This window comes from Eleutherodactylus coqui, chromosome 3 (assembly GCF_035609145.1).
Source record: "Eleutherodactylus coqui strain aEleCoq1 chromosome 3, aEleCoq1.hap1, whole genome shotgun sequence".
Classification (NCBI taxonomy): domain Eukaryota; kingdom Metazoa; phylum Chordata; class Amphibia; order Anura; family Eleutherodactylidae; genus Eleutherodactylus; species Eleutherodactylus coqui.
Genome location: NC_089839.1, coordinates 36,273,460 through 36,295,391, shown reverse-complemented (window position 1 = coordinate 36,295,391; position 21,932 = coordinate 36,273,460). Strand labels below are relative to the sequence as shown.

The 21,932-nt window shown below is 44.7% G+C and overlaps 1 protein-coding gene across 1 annotated transcript in view; it reads right to left on the bottom strand.

Moving 5' to 3' along the window:
- Positions 1-14,538, bottom strand: part of SERTAD2 (SERTA domain containing 2) — a 79,727-nt gene extending 65,189 nt beyond the window's left edge. The window contains exon 1 of the mRNA XM_066594481.1: positions 14,355-14,538. The gene's annotated coding sequence lies outside the window, so the exon portion shown is untranslated. The remainder of the gene's footprint in view (positions 1-14,354) is intronic.
- Positions 14,539-21,932: the final 7,394 nt, after the last annotated feature.

Genomic DNA, 21,932 nt, shown 5'->3' with positions numbered 1-21,932 from the left:
TAATTTATGTAATTAAATCCTTGCTTTTTCTATTATTATGAGTCCAATGGCCGGCCCTACTTACTGATTGACAGCTATCTCTATACAGTGAAGGCTGTCAATCATTAAGTGGAACCGCCCACTGGACTCTTAATGATAAAGAAGGGATTTAAGTAAATAAATCATAATCTTTTACTGTAAAACTATAAATCCATCTGCATGCAGAGTGCTAAGGCAGCAGAAATGCAGTCCTAAGCTCTCGCTCATGACCTGAAGGTTTGGAGTTCAATCCCCGCTTTGTTCAGGTAGCCGGCTCAAGGTTGACTCAGTAACAAAAAAATCTTTTTGGGCTCACCTCTCCTGCAGTGCCTCGATGCTGTAAGGAAGATAAAGTGGGAGCTGAATCCTTAAAAGGGGCCGTCGGATAGCGGCTATAGTCAGATTCCATAGAGCAATAGCTGGAGGACAACTTCAACCACTTTTAATCTTCTTTACTGATTAAAAGAGCACTGGGCTCACAGAAATGGTACACACAAGCGCTGAACACGTTTTGGCCAAATGGCTATCTTTAACAGCTCTCGCTCACGACCTGAAGGTTGTGAGTTCAATCCCCGATTGGTTCAGGTAGCCGGCTTGCAGTTGACTCATCCTTCTGAGGTCGGTAAAATGAGTAGCCGGCTTGGTGGGGTGTAATGAATTACCTGAAAGGCTGCGGAATGAGTTGACGCTATACAAATAACAAGATTTATTAATTTTTTATTTAAACTATGGCTGACACCTCCAAAGGGTCCGCATCGTATGTAGCATGGTTTAAGACGCTAATAAGACAAGACCCATCCTACCGATGTCCAAACACTTTGATAGGATAGTATATAGTGTTCTGCGAACCAGAAACGACTGGTGACTACTGGTTTACGCATTCTCAACGGGAGCATCGTCTGCTATTAGAGATGAGCGAGTATACTCGCTAAGGCACATCACTCGAGCGAGTAGTGCCTTAGCCGAGTATCTCCCCGCTCGTAGCTAAAGATTCGGGGGCCGGCGCGGGTGACAGGTGAGTTGCGGCAGGGGGGGGAGAGAGGAAGAGAGAGATCTCCCCTCCGTTCCTCCCCGCTCTCCCCCGCCGCTCCCCGCCCGCTGCCGGCCCCCGAATCTTTAGAGACGAGTGGGGAGATACTCGGCTAAGGCACTACTCGCTCGAGTAATGTGCCTTAGTGAGTATACTCGCTCATCTCTAATAGCAGACGATGCTCCCGTTGAGAATGCGTAAACCAGTAGTCACCAGTCGTTTCTGGTTCGCAGCATTTATTTTATTCTCCTTGCATGAAATGATCGACAGGAAGGCAACCGAGTAAATTATCTCTCTGCTTATAACACGAGGAGTCATAGAGGGAAAGGAAATTCTAGATCCTCTGGCAAGCAACGTGTTACAGCCAGCCCAGAGGAAGAGCACAGTGCACAGGATACTGCACATAATGCAGGCAGCCGGTCTACATTTAAATGGACCTTGCCCCTTTTCTTCTGGCTCCGTAGAAGTGCAGCTTGTGATCTTTGGACTCGGTAATGAGCCAGTTTTTCTCTACTACAGATTCTCTATTGCCAAGTACTGTTGCAACTGGAGCCATCTCCTCTTGTGTCCAGCACACAGAAAACAGAGCGGCGGAGCTGCAAAGAATCACTGCAGCCATTATTTATACAATGTCACCATGCATGTCCATGAATGACACCCAGGCTAGTCCTACAAAGAAATCACGTCAGACTACGGGCTCTGAGGTCATTCTAAATGCCATTAAAGTATCCGCACAAAACACGGAGGAGGATTAGACATTTAGCATTAGGATATTTTATTTAAATCTGCTAATTTTACTAAACGACCTGCAAAATTTTATCATGTTGACAGCAAACCCAAGCTGAACATAACTTGCATCATCGACCTTGGCCTAGGTCAACTCACCTTTATTAAAGGGCCATTAAATAGTCTTCTGTATGCGTGACTTATAAACCATTGATAAATGCTACAGTCAGCCCAGAAATGACTGATACCAGAGAATAATAGCTTGCATATGGTGAATTCATTCCTTAGATTTTGTGTTCCTTCAACCTGGTGAATGATTTGGATCTTATCTGATCTGAGCAGAACTGTCTGGTTTTTGTGGTCTTATATGGTGGATCCGATCATCGTGTGATCCAAGATCATTTTTTCTCCGTTTACATCCTATTATAATAGATTGAAGGGAAATCTAATACGCAGCGCTTTCAGGTATGTTGTTTATTACCCCGCACCAAGCTGGATACTCATTTTACCGACCTCAGAAGGATGGAAGGCTGAGTCAACCTTGAGCTGGCTACCTGAACTAAGTGGGGATTGAACTTGCAACCTTTGGGTCGTGTAAATTTCTGCTGCTTTAACAGTCTGCGCCACACAAGGCCCATTAAATAGATAGACATACAGATAAGGCCGGCCATAGCTATATGCGAGCTGTATGGTCATACAGGCTGTCGGCCACTAGCTTGTAAGGGGGGCCCCCAGGCGGATGTAGGCTGGGAGCGATCACCCCTCTCAGGTCCACCTGGCCAAATGATCTTCTTCCTCAGTGCAGTACCATCTTGGGTAGCTACATGAATCATCGTTGTTCTGGCTCCATCTCCTTCCCTCCCCTCTCATGTTCCAAAGCACCTCTGTCAGCCATTAGTTTCACCGCTACACAATCTCTTAAAGCTACTGGATTTATGTACCAAGCTTCTGGGGCTGCATCTCTGTACCGAGCCGGCTGCTGGGGCTGCATCTCTGTACCGAGCCCGCTTCTGGGGCTGCATCTCCGTACCGAGCCCGCTTCTGGGGCTGCATCTCTGTACCGAGCCCGCTGCTGGGGCTGCATCTCTGTACCGAGCCCGCTTCTGGGGCTGCATCTCCGTACCGAGACCGCTTCTGGGGCTGCATCTCCGTACCGAGCCCACTTCTGGGGCTGCATCTCCGTACCGAGCCCGCTTCTGGGGCTGCATCTCCGTACCGAGCTCGCTTCTGGGGCTGCATCTCCGTACCGAGCCCGCTTCTGGGGCTGCATCTCCGTACTGAGCCCGCTTCTGGGGCTGCATCTCCGTACCGAGCCCGCTTCTGGGGCTGCATCTCTGTACCGAGCCCGCTTCTGGGGCTGCATCTCTGTACCGAGCCGGCTTCTGGGGCTGCATCTCCGTACCGAGCCCGCTTCTGGGGCTGCATCTCCGCACTGAGCCTGGTTCTTGTGTTGCATTCATGTTAAGAGCTTGGTCCTGGTGCTGAATTTATGTTATGAGCTAGGTTCTGGTACAGAATTCACTGAGCTGTTCTGTAGCAGCTTTTTGCACAAGTGGAATATAAGCAGACTGCAATATCTTTGCGGTAGTTTTCTCTTATGACGGGCGCTCAATAAGAATTTGCACAGTGCGCCATCTATCCTAAAGCTGGCGATATATATAAATAGACAAACACACAGATATCGAATGTATCTCAGTATATGTTTTTAAACTACCCTACATTTTAACAGGAATTGAAAATGTACAGAAATACCGACTGCTATAAACACACGTATGTAAACCTGGACAGATGCCAAGGCCCATGGCAATCTGGGTAAAGGCATGCATTATATGTGCAAAGCTAAGAGTGGGGTAGACAGGAGGTCTACGTTGACTCTCTCCCCCAGGGGCCCTCAGACCCGGCCATGATTTAATCAAATGTTGTGCAAAGTCACCAAATCCAAGTCTGAGGCTATGACTCTCCAGCTGCGGTAGAACTACTAGTACAAGCATGCCATTAGAACAGCTGGCAGACCTAACTCACAATCACCGATGAAAGACCGTGATGTAATATGCCTGAAAAAGGCGGTGACATCATTCCATCTGAGAAAAGGAATCCTGGCAACTCTGGACAGACTAAACAGTATTCTGCCAAGATTCATGCCAGTGATGATATGAAAATCAGTGCAGAGTAGTAGGGACTCCGCTGGCCGGGCCGCCGTGATTTACTCTGGTGCACCGCAAAGTTTGAGAATAGTAAGCAGCTATGGTTTTATCGATATTTTAGGTTTGCATGAAAAGAAGACTTATGTACATAGGAGATTTAGAAGATGCTAATCCATGCACACACTTTATAGCTGCTCGGCTCCACCATCTTGCTATATGTGATATAAGAGGGCTCACGCGTTTGCTCCGCCTGCACGGTTGGGAGGAGAAAAAAAATGACACAGCCCCCTGACCATGTCCTTCTATTTCTTGACCATCCTAGGAGAGGGAGGAGGAGAATTAAAACGACCCTCCGGTTTCTAGACAAGATTCTGTCCCAAGACCGGAGGGGGATGGATAACCTGAACTTCCGTCCAATCTGCCAATTTCGAAGTCCCATTTTCATCCATCCAAATAGCCAACGTCGCCTTCGGACCACCTAACCCGCCACAGTGCATTGGTCGTGTCAGGCTGCTTTCACATCTGGGACGACGATTCCGATTGCCTCCTCCATTCGGGAAGCAGGAAAGGGAACTCCTCTTGCTGAACGTCTTATGACGGAACCGAACGGCATCCAACGGACCCTATTGACTATAATGGGGTCCGTTTAGTTTCCGCTCAGCTGCCCACTATTTTACATGCAACGCTTTTTCTTCCACCACAGCTATGAAGGCAGCCTAAGGCCGCCAGCACACGGCGGGTCGGATTCCACATGCGGAATCCCACAGCGGAATCTGGCCCTAGCAGCAGCGGGGTCCGCACGTACCTGACTTTCTTTTTCCTCTTCTGTACTGCAGATGGTCCGCACAGCGAGCCGTCGGACATGTGCAGTACAGATTTTTTTTTTTAACTCCTGCTTTACCCACGTCATCGCCTAGCGACCAATTGCGGAAGGGCCGTGGATTGGATGGCTTCTATTAACTTCAATGGAAGCAGTCCACATGGAATCCACGCAAAAATGGAGCATGCTGTGATTTTTCTTCCGCGAGTGGAATTGATTTCCGCCCGTGTGCAGGAAGAATCACTTTTCAATAGCATGCTATGGGAGGTATTTTCTGTGGAATCCAGAGCCGCTCCAGATTCAGCAATGCAAATCTGCCCATGTGAAGGCGGCCTTAGACTACCAATGCACTACCCCTGCCTGCTGACTGGCCAGAGCTGATCACATGATCAACACTGGTCAATCACAGCAGTGCGCAGTGTGCATTAGCAAGATAGAAAATTGCAGTGGACGTTTTGGGTAACCAAGACCGGGACCAGAACCAGCAGTTGGATGGATGGAAAAGAACAACTGCAGGTAATATATACCCTTCTCCCTGGTCTCTGGACAGAATTATGTCCTGAAAGGATCAGCCTAAAGTGACCCTTCAGTTTCAGAATAAAATGCCGCCCCGATACAGCGGCAGGGGGGTAAATTACTTGCAGTTGTTCTCCTCTACCGCCGCTCTAATCCTCGGGTTACATAGTATGTTAGGCTGAATGAAGACATTGTCCATCTAGTTCAGCCTGTTTCAACCCCCTTGTTGATCCAGAGGAAGGCAAAACCCCCCAATGAGGCAGAAGCCAATTAGCCCATTTGCGGAGAAACATTCCTTCCTGACTCCCGGTTCCGGGTACTCTTCAGACTACCTAATCTCCCATAGGGCACTCATAGTATTAGACTACTAAAGACACTTTACCCGCTCACTAATTGGCCAGAGCTGTTCACATGATCATCACTGGCCAATTAGAAAGCAGGGCACTGTGAGCATTAGTAGTCAGAAAACTGCTGCAGCCATTTGTCAAACGGACAAATCAGATGGGCTGCAGGTAAGGTCCCTCCTGTCCTGGGACACAATTTTGTTTTGAAACCAGAGGGTCGCTTTAATAAGTGGCTGCAGTGACCAATTAATGCCGAATGCCCGCAGCCAGGTGGGATTCCGACTGCGTAATCTCGCAGTGGAATCAGACCCGGTGTCCAGCCAGAGATACATACGCACCTGTCCAGATCCGCCGCAAAATTTTCGGCCATCGTTCCAGCGCGCATGCGCAGTGCAGGGCATGATGCACTGTTGCGATGACCCGGATCCATGGCGAATTCAAAATTTACATTTTGGAATCGCCGCAGTTCGGACGGCTTCCATTGACTGCAATAGAAGCCGTCCATGCGATTTCCAAATAGAGCATGCTGCGATTTCCCCCACAAACGGAAAATCGCAGTTGATTTCTGCTTGTGGGCATGGAAGAATCTTTTAACATAGTATTCTATGGAGGAACATAGCTGTGCTATTTGCGGCGGGCGTCTGGCCATGAAAAAAAATCTGTTCGTGGGCATTGGGCCTAAATCCTATCATGGTGTCGTGCTTTTATTGGGATGGTAAGACGAAAAAACGAATCGGGTTTATAGGTCCGATTCAACAATACTCTACAGTCATGGAAATTAGGAATGTTGACATATCCTGGCGTAGAATTGTAGAATTACCAGTACATAATGTAATGCCGCCCTAGGCCCGGGTACAGCCCGCAAGTCAAGTGGAACAGTTATAACCTTCCTGAGCACCAGAAGGCCTCGATCACTTGATCCTCGAGCAAAAAGTTGTATTAAGATGTGGGAAAACCCCTTTAAATTGCTTTGTAGCCACTCCGTCCCTCCTGGTTGCTGCTGACCAGGACATGTGACTGTTGCAGCCAATCACTGGCCTGAGCAGTGACCTTCTACAGCAGTGATTGGCTACAGCAGTCACATGTCCTGGTCAACCAGGAAGGACGGAGTGGTTGTGAAGCAATTTTAAGTTGTGGCACAACTCCTTTAAGGTGCCATCTTCTGCCACAGATGATATTAGTGAAGATATCAGTTCCTACTTTCATATTGCATTAGTTAGATGTGCACTTGGTTTTAGTTGCAGTAAGGAAACCTGTTAGTTTTGCAAGGGTTACCTTAAAAGTAGTTTTTGGTCGGAAAACAACTGCAGGAAGGATTTTGCGCTACAGAGCGGTACTACGGTCTAATATAGCATAAGTGCGCTATAATTCTGCACGGTCTCTTCCTTCCGAGAGCGTATGAGCGATACATATGTTCACTGCTACGTTGTAAGTTCTTCATTCTAATGATGAAGGGTTTTCTTTGCCAAGCCAGCTGTTTTTGAAGTACTTTCCAAATTTTTCACAGGCCGCAAATATGGCATTACTGAGTGTTCATGAGCAGCGGCGCTCGCGGAGAGAAGGAGGCTGATAGAAAACATGCAGCCTATATGAAATACGGACCGACAGCTGGACAATCTCAAAGAATGGAAGGGCTTTTTTTTTTCTACATGGGATTGTTTCCAAAATTATATTTGCAGTCATTAAACGAATACAAAACCTTTTCTCCGCCTGAAATACGAAGATCCCGCTGCTGTGTTGCTGCATTCAGTGTTCTATGTGACAAGTGGGAGGGGACACAATTTTAAAGGAGTTTTCCGGAGGTTAAAGGTTTTTTTCAGAACTCCAGTATTGATGACTTATCCTTAGGATTGGTCATCAATATTTTTTCGGTGCCGATCAGCCGCTTGAAGGCACTGCCGTGATCGGGCGATTGCCACAGCCCCTTCAATGCCGGGTAAGGCCTCCGCACACGGCAGAGCCAGATTCCACCTCAAATGAAAGCCGTCCGTGCGGAATTCGCAAACAAATGGAGCATGCAGCGTGTTTTACTGTACTTCTCGTTTGCGCAAAAACACACAGCCATGCTCCCATTCATTAGAAGGGCCAATTAGGTTAATTAGTTCTATAAGAGCTATTTGTGTTCGGAAATGCACAGGAAAATAAATACGCCGCAGACTTTTTTGCATGAACGAAGCGCCCGATACGCTTACTTACAATTATGAACCCACCGAAATCACAAATACGTTCGTGTGACACCGGCCTTAATATTTCCTTACTGACTTACCGCTAACGCCTGCCGCAGCAATAATTGCACAGAGAAAAGTGTCAAAAACTTTTACCAAAAACGCAACAGTTTTTCCTAAAACCTCTATGTTGAAAACCACCATGGAAGTTCCAATCAGCTATTGCAGTCTTGGGGTACATTCACACGAACGAGTCTTTTGTCTAATTGGCGGACTGAAAAAAATTGGTCTGAAATTGGATGGAAAAAGAACTCATTAAGTTCAATAGGAATATTCAGACCAGTTTTTTTTTTTCTTACTTCAACAGATAGTCTTGAGTTAAAAAAACGAAATAAAAAATTGCAGCATGTCCTATTTTGGTGCGTTTTTGTATTACAATCGCCGATTTAAGAAAATAGGTTCTCTTGCATGATGTGATCACAATCTGTTTTCAACACGTGTAACCATGGGGACCGTAAAAAAAAAATTTAAGAGAACCAGGAAGTGCAGTTTTTTTTGATGCACAAAAAAAATGGATGCAAACCAGGTGCAAATTGTGCGTGAAAAATCACAGAAACGCGTGAAAAAAAATCATAAAAATTAGGCTTGTTTTTTCAGGACTAATTAAAAACAAAAAGTCACTTGTGTATCATCTGTGATAGGGACAACCAACGTACCAACCCGTTCAGCTCCCACCAGCTTTCCGAGACTTCTGAATGTCACATCTCATATTCAATAGAGCTTATATATAGATATTACAGATGCAGCAAAGTTTAACTTGATTGTGATAAGAAAACTTGTTGCAAAAAGTCATCTTAAAGAGACTCTGTCACCTACTTTTAGTACTATAAAGTAAGCTTATAGGCCAAAAGTAGGTGACCTGCTGGGTCCAGGGATGTAAGTGGCCACATGCGGAATCCGGCTCTGCCTTGTGTAGGTGGCCTAAAACTTATATCCCTGGACTCAGCGGGTCACTGACTTTTAGCCCATAAGCTTAACTCAAAGGACTAAAAGTAGGTGACAGATTCCCTTCGAGCCATTAAAAGCTATTGTTCTCTTATACAAGAAACCCATTGTAAAGCGATTAAAAGTGAAAACAAACTGAGGTGCAGAAAGTTATCATAACATGTAAATCCATGTAAAATTCTGCTACATCTGTAACGAAGTCTTGAGGAGTTTAGATTCGCTGTGATCGGTGTAATACAATAACAATAAACCAAACTGTCCCAGAAACTAAGACTGAATGGCAATGTGATGGAGGCGCGAGCCATGGTGTAAGTGGTGCAACGCACTTTAGGACACGTTATAAAGTCTTTATACGGATCACTTTGTATGTTAATAAAAATAAACAAAAACTACAGTTCCCACTTTATGGAGTACGAAATCAAGAGCTTAGAGGGAAATAAAATGTTCTCCGTCTACTACAGGTTTTCTTGCGTCAACAACATAAAAAAAAAACAACAACACACAACTGGCAATGCCAACTACGAGTGATAAACCAGAGACACAAATCTATAATAATACGCGCAGAACAGAAGAGAGCTGGGTACTCATTTTACCGACCTCGGAAGGATGGAAGGCTGAGTCAACCTTGAGCCGGCTACCTGAACCACGCGGGGATTGAACTCGCAACCTTCAGGTCGTGAGCGAGAGCTTAGGACATTATAGTAGACAACTCCATCTTTATCCCACTTGTGCGTTTTGAGCTAACCACTCTTACAGGTTACCCTGAAATGTGCAGTCATTCCCAAGAGTTGGGTACTTAACGCTCTTCAGACAAGTTGAGCAGGTGCATTGGTGACTTTGGATCTTATGTATTATTCACTCTCCAGGGACATAAAAGTGGGGAAGGCAATTGTTGGAAGACCATAAAGACCAATGATTGTGAATGAGCATTCGTTAGAACGCTCGCTCACCCAACCGTTGCCCCATGTAGACAGAGTAGTGATCAACCAGTGAATGAGCAAACACACATTCATCAACCACTGGGACCCCTCCACAATAACTTAATATCCCCAGAATACCCCTTTAAAGTGAATCGTATGAATGATTGTTCATCTCCCAATTCAGTCTGTAAAGACCGCTTAGACAAATGCCGATCTTGATGATCGACGCTCTTTCAACGCTGCTATCAATAAATTTACAGTACGATGAAGAACATGTCCACATCACAGCTTGGACTAAGGTTCCTACCTACCCTGGTATGGATCTATATGGCGGCACATGACTCCCGAGTCCTAATTGCAAAATCTGTAACAGGGCCGCCAACCCTCCTATGTGCCATGTGTCTTCTTATATGGCACGAAAGCCCAAATATTGCACCTTCTATGGCTGCACCCTCCGATGACACTCAAAGCCAGCCCAAACTGTACTTTTATGAGCCCCCCATTATATATAGAGGTGTTTTGCTGTATGGATTCTGTACTAATCAGTAAATTGTGGGAAGCTCCATTGTACTGTATGTCATACTATGGAGATATTCTTGGCAGAAGCAGGGCTGTAGCTATAGGGGGTGCAGAAGTAGCTGCTGCTACCGGGTCCAAAGCCTTAGGGGATGAAAGGCCACTCAATCATATAAGTAGACACCACCAGTATTATAAATGGCACATGGTTAATAGGGGTCCCATTACAGATTTCACATTTGGGCCCCGGACCCTGCAGCTAGGAGTAAAAAAACGATACTTTGTGAAGAGGCAACATATGGATTGTGTATGGATCCAACGACTTGGTGTGTTGCTGTACAATATCCATGTACATGACACTGCTGGGTGAAGAAGCCTTAAAGGTTTCTGAATTTGGCACATATAATTGAACTCTGAATATTGCACTTTTCTTCCCCCCCCTCCCCCCCCCAAGACCAGTGTATAATATAGCTGGTTGAAAAATCACTCCAAAGAGTAAATTTTAGACATGTGTACATAGCCTAAATTAATTTGACACTGTATCAAGACTACTTTGTGAGCTAGGGTAATACAGCAGATTTACAAGCAGTTCTACATAAAGTCACACAATACTTTGTGAAGTGACAGTAGGCTGTGCCAAATGACAATGACAGACTCTTGTCTATTTGACTCCATGGTATATTAGCATTACTCCAATGTCAATTTCTACACAGTCCGCCACCATGGGCCTATAGTGTTCATTAGAGATGAGCGAACGTACTCGTAATGAGTACTTACGCACCCGAGTACCGCCATTTTCGAGTACTTCAGTACTCGCGCGTAAAGATTCGGGGGGCGCCGGGGGGCGGGGAGAGGCGCGGCGGTGCGGGGGGTAGCAGCGGGGAACAGGGGGGAGCCCTCTCTCTTTCCCTCTCCCCCCCACTCCCCGCTGCAACCCCCCGCGCCGCCACTTTTTTCGCCCAAGTACGGAAGTACTCGAAAATCGCGGTATTCGGGCGAAAAAGGGGCGGGGCCGAGCACGTTCGCTCATCTCTAGTGTCCATGCTTTTAGACTAATTTCCAATGGAAAGCCTATGCCTATTGGTTCAGTGGTTAACACTGTTTTACATCACTGGCGAACTCAGTTCAAATTCAACTAGGGTAACATCTGCATAGAGCTGCAGTTCTGCGTTTTTTACCGTTTTCTCCAGTTTCTTGCTATGCCTCAAATACAAACTGATAGACTAAAGGGCTTCTTAGGGGCCTTTCAGAATTTGGCCACAACATTTAGAAAATTTGTTCACCAAAATATGCATGCCTCTGTGGGAATTTGGATGCAGAATTGAAAATGGCTTAAATCTGCTCCCAATTCCGCATTAAAATCCGTACTATAGACATGTGGGTGGATTTCTGCAGTGGCAGATCCAACTAATTGCATGTTGCGGCCGATTTCTGGCTTATGTGGAAGTCCTACTATGAAGCTAACTCTAGTATGAAGTGTCCAAGATGGCAAAATTGGATTGTGAGCCACTTATCCTCTGTGTATAGGCAACTTTAGATAAAAGTCAGTGGAAATGATCAGTTCTGATCATTTTGAGTGACAGTCTTAAAATTATATGCGGATGGCACTATGCTGTTTGCCAACATAGTATGTCATTTAGGGCCGGTTTGCAACTTCTGTCGCTGAATTTCATGAAAAAAAAAGAAAAAAGCACAAAATAGCAACGTGTGCAGCTCTTATTTCATCCTGTCAAATGCCAAAAGGCCATCCGGACACCATTATAGTTAATTCAGTCCCTTCAGTCCCGTCATATGACAGTTCTATTCGTCCACTGCGTTCTGTTTTTCTGCTTCCATAACAAACCAGAAAAACGGAACCCCTTCGTGTTTGTGTGAACGGGCGGTCAGACTTTTTCAGATGAGGTCAGCTTAAACGAGACATGTATAGCATGATCGAACAAGTGCGGCCGATCATTTGCCACTTTGTGCAAGCCCGCCCAGTTGTTTAAAACGTTTTTTCAATCTACATCCCCAATTCCTCCAGTTTAGTCTACCCATTTATGGTGGAATCGTTGTTACGAATACAACAACATACGACTGATGAGGCCCCTACTGGCCAATCCTCATCTTCAAGCTGGGCGCAGACATTTATGTGTCTGTGCGACTTGTGCCTGAAAGACACCACATGAACATCTATCTGTTTAACAAGCATATCCCAATTCTCATCCATGATGTAGACTAGAATAGGACATGCAATGAGAGTTTAAAAAAAACAAACAAACGGCAGTGTCCATAGACTTCAAGGCTATAACGGGTCTATGCGCCATCCGGACAGCGCATGGATCCAAATACACGAATGTACCAGAGGCCTTAATGCATGTCCGCCTTTAGTAGATACAATCTGTGTACATTACTGTTGGCAGCATACACATGATGAGGAATCAAACTGCAAACTTTTGACAGCCAGTTCTGTAATCCACTAATAAAATAGTAACTTTACAACTATCTTAAATTGTAAATTCTACTCATTACATTTCACAACAACCTGGAGACCGTACAGATAAAACAAACCGGTGAAGTCTATCAATGCACAAAGACGCTCCGGAAGACTTTTTAGTTAATGACTGAAGCGAAGACCTGAAAGCGGATGATAACTAATTCCAAAAACATCCTTGTTCTGGGATTATATAATAAGTTTGAGGAAGGACGTCCATTTGGAAATTAGCATAAAGTAAACAACAACAAAAAATATCCAAAAAAATTCAAAGTGCCATATATCATAGAACTATGGAAAAACTCAAATCAAGTTAAACAACATTCCCACCTGTTCTATGGTCTTCAAACATGGGGTGATGGCGAAGTCTTCTGACAAATAACTACCAAGACAGCCCTTCTGGTTAAGAAACACTTAAGATCCTCAAAAGAAGGCGAAAGAAAATGCAGTAACCTGGAGCCATACTGTTGAAGCCTACCCGCTTGTGATTGTCTAGAGAATCCTAACTGGAGACAAAAGGTCCAGGAACACATTGTGGATTTCTGGCCATCTGTCTACAGCTGCAGATACCCAGGGCTTGTCCGCCTGAGCCTCCAAACATGAAAACACACCACTACAAGGATGGCTTTTCCTGCCATGTACAAATCCGGCGAAGGGAATTTCCTCATCTGGAATCGGAAAAAAATGTTAAAAAAAAATTCAATACTATGCTAATATACAGCATTTAGCCGGAGACGGCGGACGCTTTCTTAACCCTTCAGTGCACCTCCAGCTGCAAAGTGCCTAGCGGGCACTGTATTAACACTTAAAGCCCCGATGCCTGCATTACAGACAAAAAAAAAAACTCAGTTGCAAAAGAGCAAAAAAAAAAAGAAAACAGCAGAAGCCGAAAAGCACAAAAATCATCCAGACTATACGGTTGAATAAGAAGGTTAAGAAAGAGAAACTAAAGTTTTTTCCAAGCAGTCGCAACTGTCTTAACCACCGACTGTAGCAGTAGGAGTAGTAGCTGGACCTAGAAATGGTTGAGAGTCAACCCTGTCCTCTAACTCAGGGGAAGTGCCTAAAGTAGCACGGGATAGCTGACACGGTCACACAGCTACCACCGACGGTGTCATCTGACATTTTCCTATGTCTTGTCTGTCAACGACAACTGCAAAAATCCTCTTGCTTCGTTCAATGAGAATTGTCTCCCTTAGGAATGTGGCACCCACACAAGCAGGTCATCTGGACGTTAGATTGCTGCTTCCTGGTCATGCAATGGCAAATAGGATAGATAGATTAGATAGATTAGATAGATAGATAGATAGATAGATAGATAGATAGATAGATAGATAGATAGATAGGAAGCTCTGGGTCTGTTAGGGTTGACAAATGTCAATATGTGTTTCCTATTTTGCTACTGTACCATAAATAATACATATTACCTATTTACTTCTGTAGCAAATGCACACAAACACAAATAGATACATTTAAAGACATCACACAAGACTTGCAGAAGAGCTGTCACAAATCAATGTCCAAGCTCCACCAAACACTTGCAACAACTCAAACCCAATGTAGCAATGAATGCAAGTGATGGAACTTTACGGATCGCCTATGCCAGCGGCTACCCAACTAAAGAGTTTTGACCCAAAAAATAAGCCAAGAGCATGTCACGAAATGACTGGAACTTACCACATGCAGTTGCACCTGAGGTCTAAAGCATCAGGATGGCCACCAAGGTCCCCTTAATCCAGCACCACCAGATCCATAGGTTGTTGGCGCTGCCTGATTATTAAGCCAGTGCTTTTTGCATGATACAATGGAGGAGGTGGGGAGAGAGAAGAGATGAAGAAGAAGAAGCCACTGGCTGTGAGGCTGCCTGTGCTCCCAGCACTTGCCATGAAACAATATGACGTGAAGTAAAAGCTCTTGCAAGCTCCTTGCCCTGTAGCTCAACGTCAAAGCTCCTCCTATGTCCCTGGCAGAACTCCCTCCTCATAGCTCTCCTCTCTTGTCACCCTCCCTTCTTGTGTTGTCTCCCTTCCCCTCCCCCTCCTCCTCCTCCTCCTCCTCCCCACCCTCTGCCTCTGATCTGCAGCTTCAGTCTACAAGGCTAGAAAGTAGCAGCTCTCAGCCACAGCCTAGCACATGCCCCACTTGGAGGCACTGGCCAATGGTTGAGGGGAGGCCTCTCACATATCACTTACATGTGTCTTTGTCCCAAGAGATGAAGATATGTTAATGCAAATCTGCTGCAAGGCAGTGTTGGAAGTGCTGCATACAGAGGTGCACACTCCATGCTGACCTGTCAAATCTCACTCTCCCTCATCTGCTGCAATGTATAAGGGAGGGGGGGAACCTACAAAAAAAAAATAAAAAAATGGAGAGGTTTATTTTTGCTTCAGCAACTTCTCCTCATCCACTACTGCTGTTATTTTAGGAGAAGGCAGCTTCATTTTTGTTGCATTATTCATGGGTAAGGTGCAGTTCTTCGCCCATTACACGGTGTCCTCATTATACCCCATCACTGTCACGGGTCGGGAAAAAAAAAATAGCCGATTTAATGAGAAATTTGGGGGGTGTTTTTGGGGGGGATTTCATTTTTTAAATCCCAGAGCAGCGTGAAAAAATAGTGGTTGTTTGTGCGACTATAGCCAGGGGCTAGATAGAGGAGCTGCACAGTTCGCTGTATTGCAGTGGTTACCTTAGGGCCGCATTCACACGGGCTGCGGAATTTCTGCTAGTGGAATCCCTGCAGAGTTTACAGTACATGGCAAGTGGATGAGATTTTTTAAATTTCCTTCAGGCGTCGCCGATTTTTTTTCTTCTGCCGAAAAATGGGAAATCTGAAAAACGGAAAGTGCGGCAAATTTTCGCCGTCAATGGTAACGTAAAAAATGCGAGGTAATCAGCAAATAAGAGTGTTCTTGCAGCTTTTACGCCGCTCTGAATCTGCTTGAAAATCCGTGTTTAATGATGTTTGTTAAGGGACTTTTTGCAGGGGACGCAATTACGTCGCAGGGTGCAGCCGGATCTGCAGATGCAGAATATCGCACCAAAATCCACACAGGGTTACTGCAGATTTTGATGCAGAATTGCAGGCTGGTTTTCAGTCAATAGGCATCAAAATAAGCAGGTAGCCTGCAGAATTTGGCGTGGACTTTATGGCTGCAGTGCGTCGTGCGGCCTGTTGCGTGCCGTGTAAAAGTTCCCAATAAAGTTTGCCAGTGGGAACTCAGTGAGAGCAGGAACTACCGCTATCTCAACAATCCGCACATAAAAACGCAGCAAATTCCACGCAGCTTGCGCTAATACGCTCTCCACTATGTAGTTGTGTATTAGCACGGTTTTTTTAAACCATTCAAACTCTGCGCATATTGCACGCGGGTTTTAAAAAAAAAAAAGCGAGAAGATAGGTCCTGCCCTATCTTTCTCGTACGCAGAAAAACTGGAGCGCTATCACCTGTTCTCGCGAACATATATGCGCTGCTTACTGTACTTATTTGCGCTGCCATGCTCGTTCACATCAGCACAGGACAAACCCGCGCCACTTTTGAACCAGATGAGAAGCCTAATTTGCCCGGGTGTTATCAATGAAGGGCTTCTTCAGATGGGCGTATGCGGAGTGCAGTCGCACGTGGACGGGGTAAGAATCTACTTTTTTTTTACCTTTCAAAGTCTGCGTTATTATTTGGGAGTTTGAAAAAAAAATGAGAAAGATAGCTCCTCCCCTAATTCATGGCCGCGTAATGGGACCAAATCACGCCTATTTGTTTAAGCCCTTATGCTGCAAAATCCTATAGTGCCTTGGGTGCACAAAATAGAGAATGTTGCGAAATTTTTTTTCCCCTAATGGAAACACTCAAGCAAAAATACTGAATGTGAAATTAGTGGGTTCTATTGTTAGCGGTTTGCACAAGCGATTTTTTTGTGCAAAATTGCACGCAAAATCACCGGTGTGAAGGGGCCCTATTCATGGGTAGCTGATTTGCGAAGGATTTGGTTGCAGATAACGGTGCAGCAAATTGAAGGGGTGAAATCCGCATCAAATCTGCACCAAAATACGCAGAAAATCAGCTACGTTTGAACGCATCCTTAGGGTATATTTTCCGAAATCAGAGGGAAATAAAACATTACTTTAAATGTCCATATTCAGACTTGCGATATTTTAATCAGAGGAATGTACTGAAGGTAAAAAAATAAAATCGCTGAATATTTTTATTTTTTTTTTGTGATATTTTCGGACAAAAATCGACCATTCAAGTCTACGGCTGCAGGTAAATAATAATGGGATTGCTGTCACATGATTGCGAGTGCGATCCGATTTTGACACAAGTAAACATGGATACCATAGTTAAAAAAATTCAACCAAGATGCAATTTTTTTTTTATAGACGCTTGAAAAACAAATCACGTGGAGAAAATCGCAAATGCGCAGAAAAATAAAAAAAAAAATCACAGGAAAAGTCACTGGTGAAATCGGACAAATTTATATGGTCTGAATTTGCGAACCCTTGCGTGAATTAACCCTTTACAGTAGCCGCAAACTGGATGAGGATTTAAAAATTTCATCCACGCGCTGTGGAAAAAATCCGCTACAGAAATGGGCAAGCGGTGCGCAATTTAAATCCTCTCTTCAAATGCAGGATGAACCAAATTCTGATGTGGAGTGTCTGCTGTGGACATTCGCCAAAGGATATGTCCACATGGAGCGGATTTCCCGTGGATTGTCGATTTTATAAAACCATTGCTTTGCAATGGTATCGGACACATGAGCGCTTTTTATGCGCTCGTCCGATAAATTATAGAACAGAAATCGCAGATCGCACGTATGTGCGATTTGCGATTCCTGTTCTCTTCTCTATATGCGCTCAATGGGGCCGGCGGCAGCAGCGCCGACCCCATTGAGAACATATAGAATACAAATCATTCTTCTCTGCCACAGCTGTAACCCGCTGAGCCAATGAGAGGCAGCAGTCACTCACCCATTCATGAATTCATGAATGGGTGTGTGAGTGAAACCTGCCTCTGATTGGTCAGGCTGTGACCAATCAGAGGCAACTCATTCAGCAGGCGGGGATTTTAAAGCCCCGCCGGCTGAATAGTGCTGAGAAGCAATTCAGGAGAACTGACAGCGGCCGCGGCAGAACTCCGGCTGCAGCGGAAAGGTGAGTATACATTTTTTTTTTATTTTAACACATTTTAAGATGAATTGCAGGGAAGGGCTTATATATTTAAGCCCTTCCCGACAATTCATCCCGGGCTCACCCGCAGCACATTGCTTTCAATGGAGCCGGCTGTATTGCCGGCTCCATTGAATGCAATGCGCTGGACAGCTCCGGCCCGTTTCTAATGAAACGCGGCTAGGAGCAGATTTTCGGACGTTTTTTCGGCCGATTTTTCGGCGCCGGTCACGCGATTTGCGCATGCGCATCCGTCATGCGATGCGCAAATCGCGCAAAAAACGCCCGTGTGACTAAGGCCTTACTGTGAGAGGGTCACTGAGGGACACTATTACTGTGAGGGGATCACTGAGGGACACTATTACTGTGAGGGAGTCACTGGTGGACACTATTACTGTGAGGAGATCACTAAGGGACACTGTTAATGTCATGGGGTCACTTAAGTGACACTATTACTGTGAGGGGGTCACTGAGGGACACTATTACTGTGAGGGGATCACTGAGGGACACTATTACTGTAAGGGAGTCACTGATGGACACTATTACTGTGAGGGGGTCACTGAGGGACACTATTACTGTGAGGGGATCACTGAGGGACACTATTACTGTGAGGGGATCACTGAGGGACACCATTACTGTGAGGGGGTCACTGAGGGACACTATTATTGTGAGGGGATCACTGAGGGACACTATTACTGTGAGGGGATCACTGACGGAAACTATTACTGTGAGTGAGCCACTGATAGACACTATTACTGTGGGGGGGGGGGTAGCTGAGGGACACTTACTGTCAGAGGATCACTGACGGACACTATTACTGTGAGGGAGTCGCTGATGGACACTATTACTGTGAGGGAGTCGCTGATGGACACTATTACTGTGAGGGAGTCGCTGATGGACACTATTACTGTGAGGGAGTCACTGAGGGACACTATTACTGTGAGGGGATCACTGAGGGACGTTATTACTGTGAGAGAGTCACTGATGGACACTATTACTATGAGGAAATCACTGAGGGACACTATTACTATGAGGGAATCACTGAGAGACACTATTACTGTGAGGGGTTCACTGAGGGACACTGTTACTGCGAGGGAGTCACTGATGGACACTATTACTGTGAGGGGATCACTGAGGGGCACTGTAACTGTGAGGGAGTCACTGACGGACACTATTACTGTGAGGAGATCACTAAGGGACACTATTACTGTGAGGGAGTTACCGATGGACACTATTACTGTGAGGGGATCACTGAGGGGCACTGTAACTGTGATGGAGTCACTGATGCACACTATTACTATGAGGGAATCACTGAGAGACACTATTACTGTGAGGGAATCACTGAGGGACACTATTACTGTGAGGGGATCACTGAGGGACACTATTATTGTGGGGGAGTCACCGATGGACATTATTACTGTGAGGGGTTCACTGAGGGGCACTGTTACTGTTAGGGAGTCACTGACAGACACTATTACTGTGAGGGGATCACTAAGGGACACTGTTACTGTGATGGGGGTCACTTAGTGCCACTATTACTGTGAGGGGGTCCCTGAGGAACACTATTACTGTGAGGGGGTCACCAAGGGACACTGTTACTGTGACAGAATTACTGAGGGACACATATTACTGTGAGGGAGTCACTAAAGGACACATATTACTGTGAGAGGGTCACTGATGGACACTATTACTGTGCGGGCGTCACCGAGGGACACTGTTACTGTGAGAGAATTAATGAGGGAAACTGTTACTGTGAGGCAGTCACTAAGGGACACATATTACTGTGAGGGAGTCACTAAAGGACACATATTACTGTGAGAGGGTCACTGATGGACACTATTACTGTGCGGGAGTCACCGAGGGACACTGTTACTGTGAGAGAATTAATGAGGGAAACTGTTACTGTGAGGCAGTCACTAAGGGACACATATTACTGTGAGAGGGTCACTAAGGGACACTATGACATTATTACTGTAAGAGGTCCAAAAGCAAGGCAGATAGGTGCCGCACTCAGGGACTCAGCAAAAAAGTATAAACTTTATTTACTCAATTAAAAGAAGCACAAACGAAGTTTTGCTTCTTTTAATTGCTTGACAAAGACCAGATTATGGTCGAAACGTCGTTTGTGCTTCTTTTAATTGAGTAAATAAAGTTTATACTTTTTATATGCAACGCATCTACTAACTACTGAGTCCCTGAGTGCGGCACCTATCTGCTTTACCTTTGGATGTCTAACTGAAGGCTATTGGGTCAGAGGCCTTCCACCTGGAGCCTACACCACGAGTGAGGTCTTTCCCACCTAGGTGGCTATTACTGGAGTGCTGTGGACTTACTTTCTATTCCTTATCTATTACTGTGAGGGGATCACTAAGGGACAATATTACTGTGAGGGAGTCACTAAGGCACACTATTACTGGGAGCAATTGTGCCACAAATGGTGGGGCGCTTCATCTCTTTTTAACTCTTGTAAAAAAAATTACCATTATTAGAAAAAAATATATATTTTTAATTTTCACAGTCCAATTCTAACCAATCCCTGAGACACTTGTGAAGTCAAAATGGTCACAACACCCCTGGCTGAATTTCTTGTGGGTGTAGTTTCTAAAATGGAGTGCCTTTGGGGGTGTTTCTTGTGTCTTGGCACCTCAAGGCTTTTACAAATCCGAAAAGGTGCCTGAAAACATCGTAATAGAAAAGGTCCCCAAATCCTCAAAGTGCTTCTTGATGTCTGAGGACTGCTCTTCAGTCAAGTAGTAAACTAAGGCCAGGATATAACTAGGATATTTCAAAATCGACACCCCGGGGAAAGACGTCTTGAGCTGCATTTCTCTGTAACACCTGTTGTGCGACGGATAGAAGAAAATGGATTAACATTGAAAATATGTTTAAAAGGGATATGTTTAATTTACCTCAGTTCTACTTTTATTCCCGTGAATCACTAACGTGTTGTCAAACCTTAAAAATGCAGTTTTTGGCTACTTTAAATGGCGCATATTTTTACATGGGGAAATTTATGGGGATTTCTAATATATGGGCCCCTCAAAGCCACTTCAGAACTTAATTGGTCTCTAGAAAATGTTGGTAATTTTCTTGAAAATTTGTAAAAATTGTAGTTAAACTTTTAAGCCTTCTAATATTTACAAAGGGCTGTTTACAAAATGATGCTAAGACAAGGTAGACCTATAGTAATTATTAATTGCTTTGTGTGGGTTGAGAATGTGTCTTAAAAGCAAAATTGGAAAATTGCTAATTTTGTCCAAATTTTTGGGGAAGTTTTAGATTTTTATTTGTAAATAAAACAAAACATATTGACTAAAATTGACCACAAACATGAAGTACTATGTCCAAGAGAAGAGAAGGGTGGAGTCACTCCAATTAGGGATGTGATACTAATATTCAGAATAGGTTTTTGTAGAACAGGTAGTAGGGTTCTGCCAGTCCAATAACCGTCACCATAGGTAACGGGGCATAGAAAATGATGGACCGCGGGCGCAACCCTAGTAATGTAAAGCGCATAAAAACAAAGGGATTAACTCAATTTCTTCTTTATTCATTAAATTCTAGCCAGCACAAATAACGCGTTTTTTAAAAGTGTGAAAAAGCTGCCAAAAAAACCCATAAATCTGGTATTGACATAATTGTACTGACCTGCAGAACTAATTTAGCATATTTATACTACACTGTGAAAGCTGTTAAAAAAAATGCCATCATTTTAGATTTTGTTTATTTCGCTTCTAGAAAAAAAATGGAATAAAAAGCAATGAAAATGTTATAAGCTCCCAAAAATTGGATAAATGAAGAGTAGAGGTCTGTCCACAAAAACAAGCTCTTATAGAGCTCCGTCAACGGAAAAACAAAAATTGTTATGGATCTTGGAATGTGGCAATACAAAGCATAGACTTTAGAACTGCATCAGAAAACGTATGCACAATTGTGCACTCTGCAGCGGAACACGTTTGTGCAGTGAACGAGATTGATTTGTGTGTATGTCAGCCCATAGGCCTGTACTCTTTGTGCACACAGGGCCTGATGACATACGCGCACGACAACTAGAGATGAGCGAGTAGTGCCTTATTCGAGTACCTGCC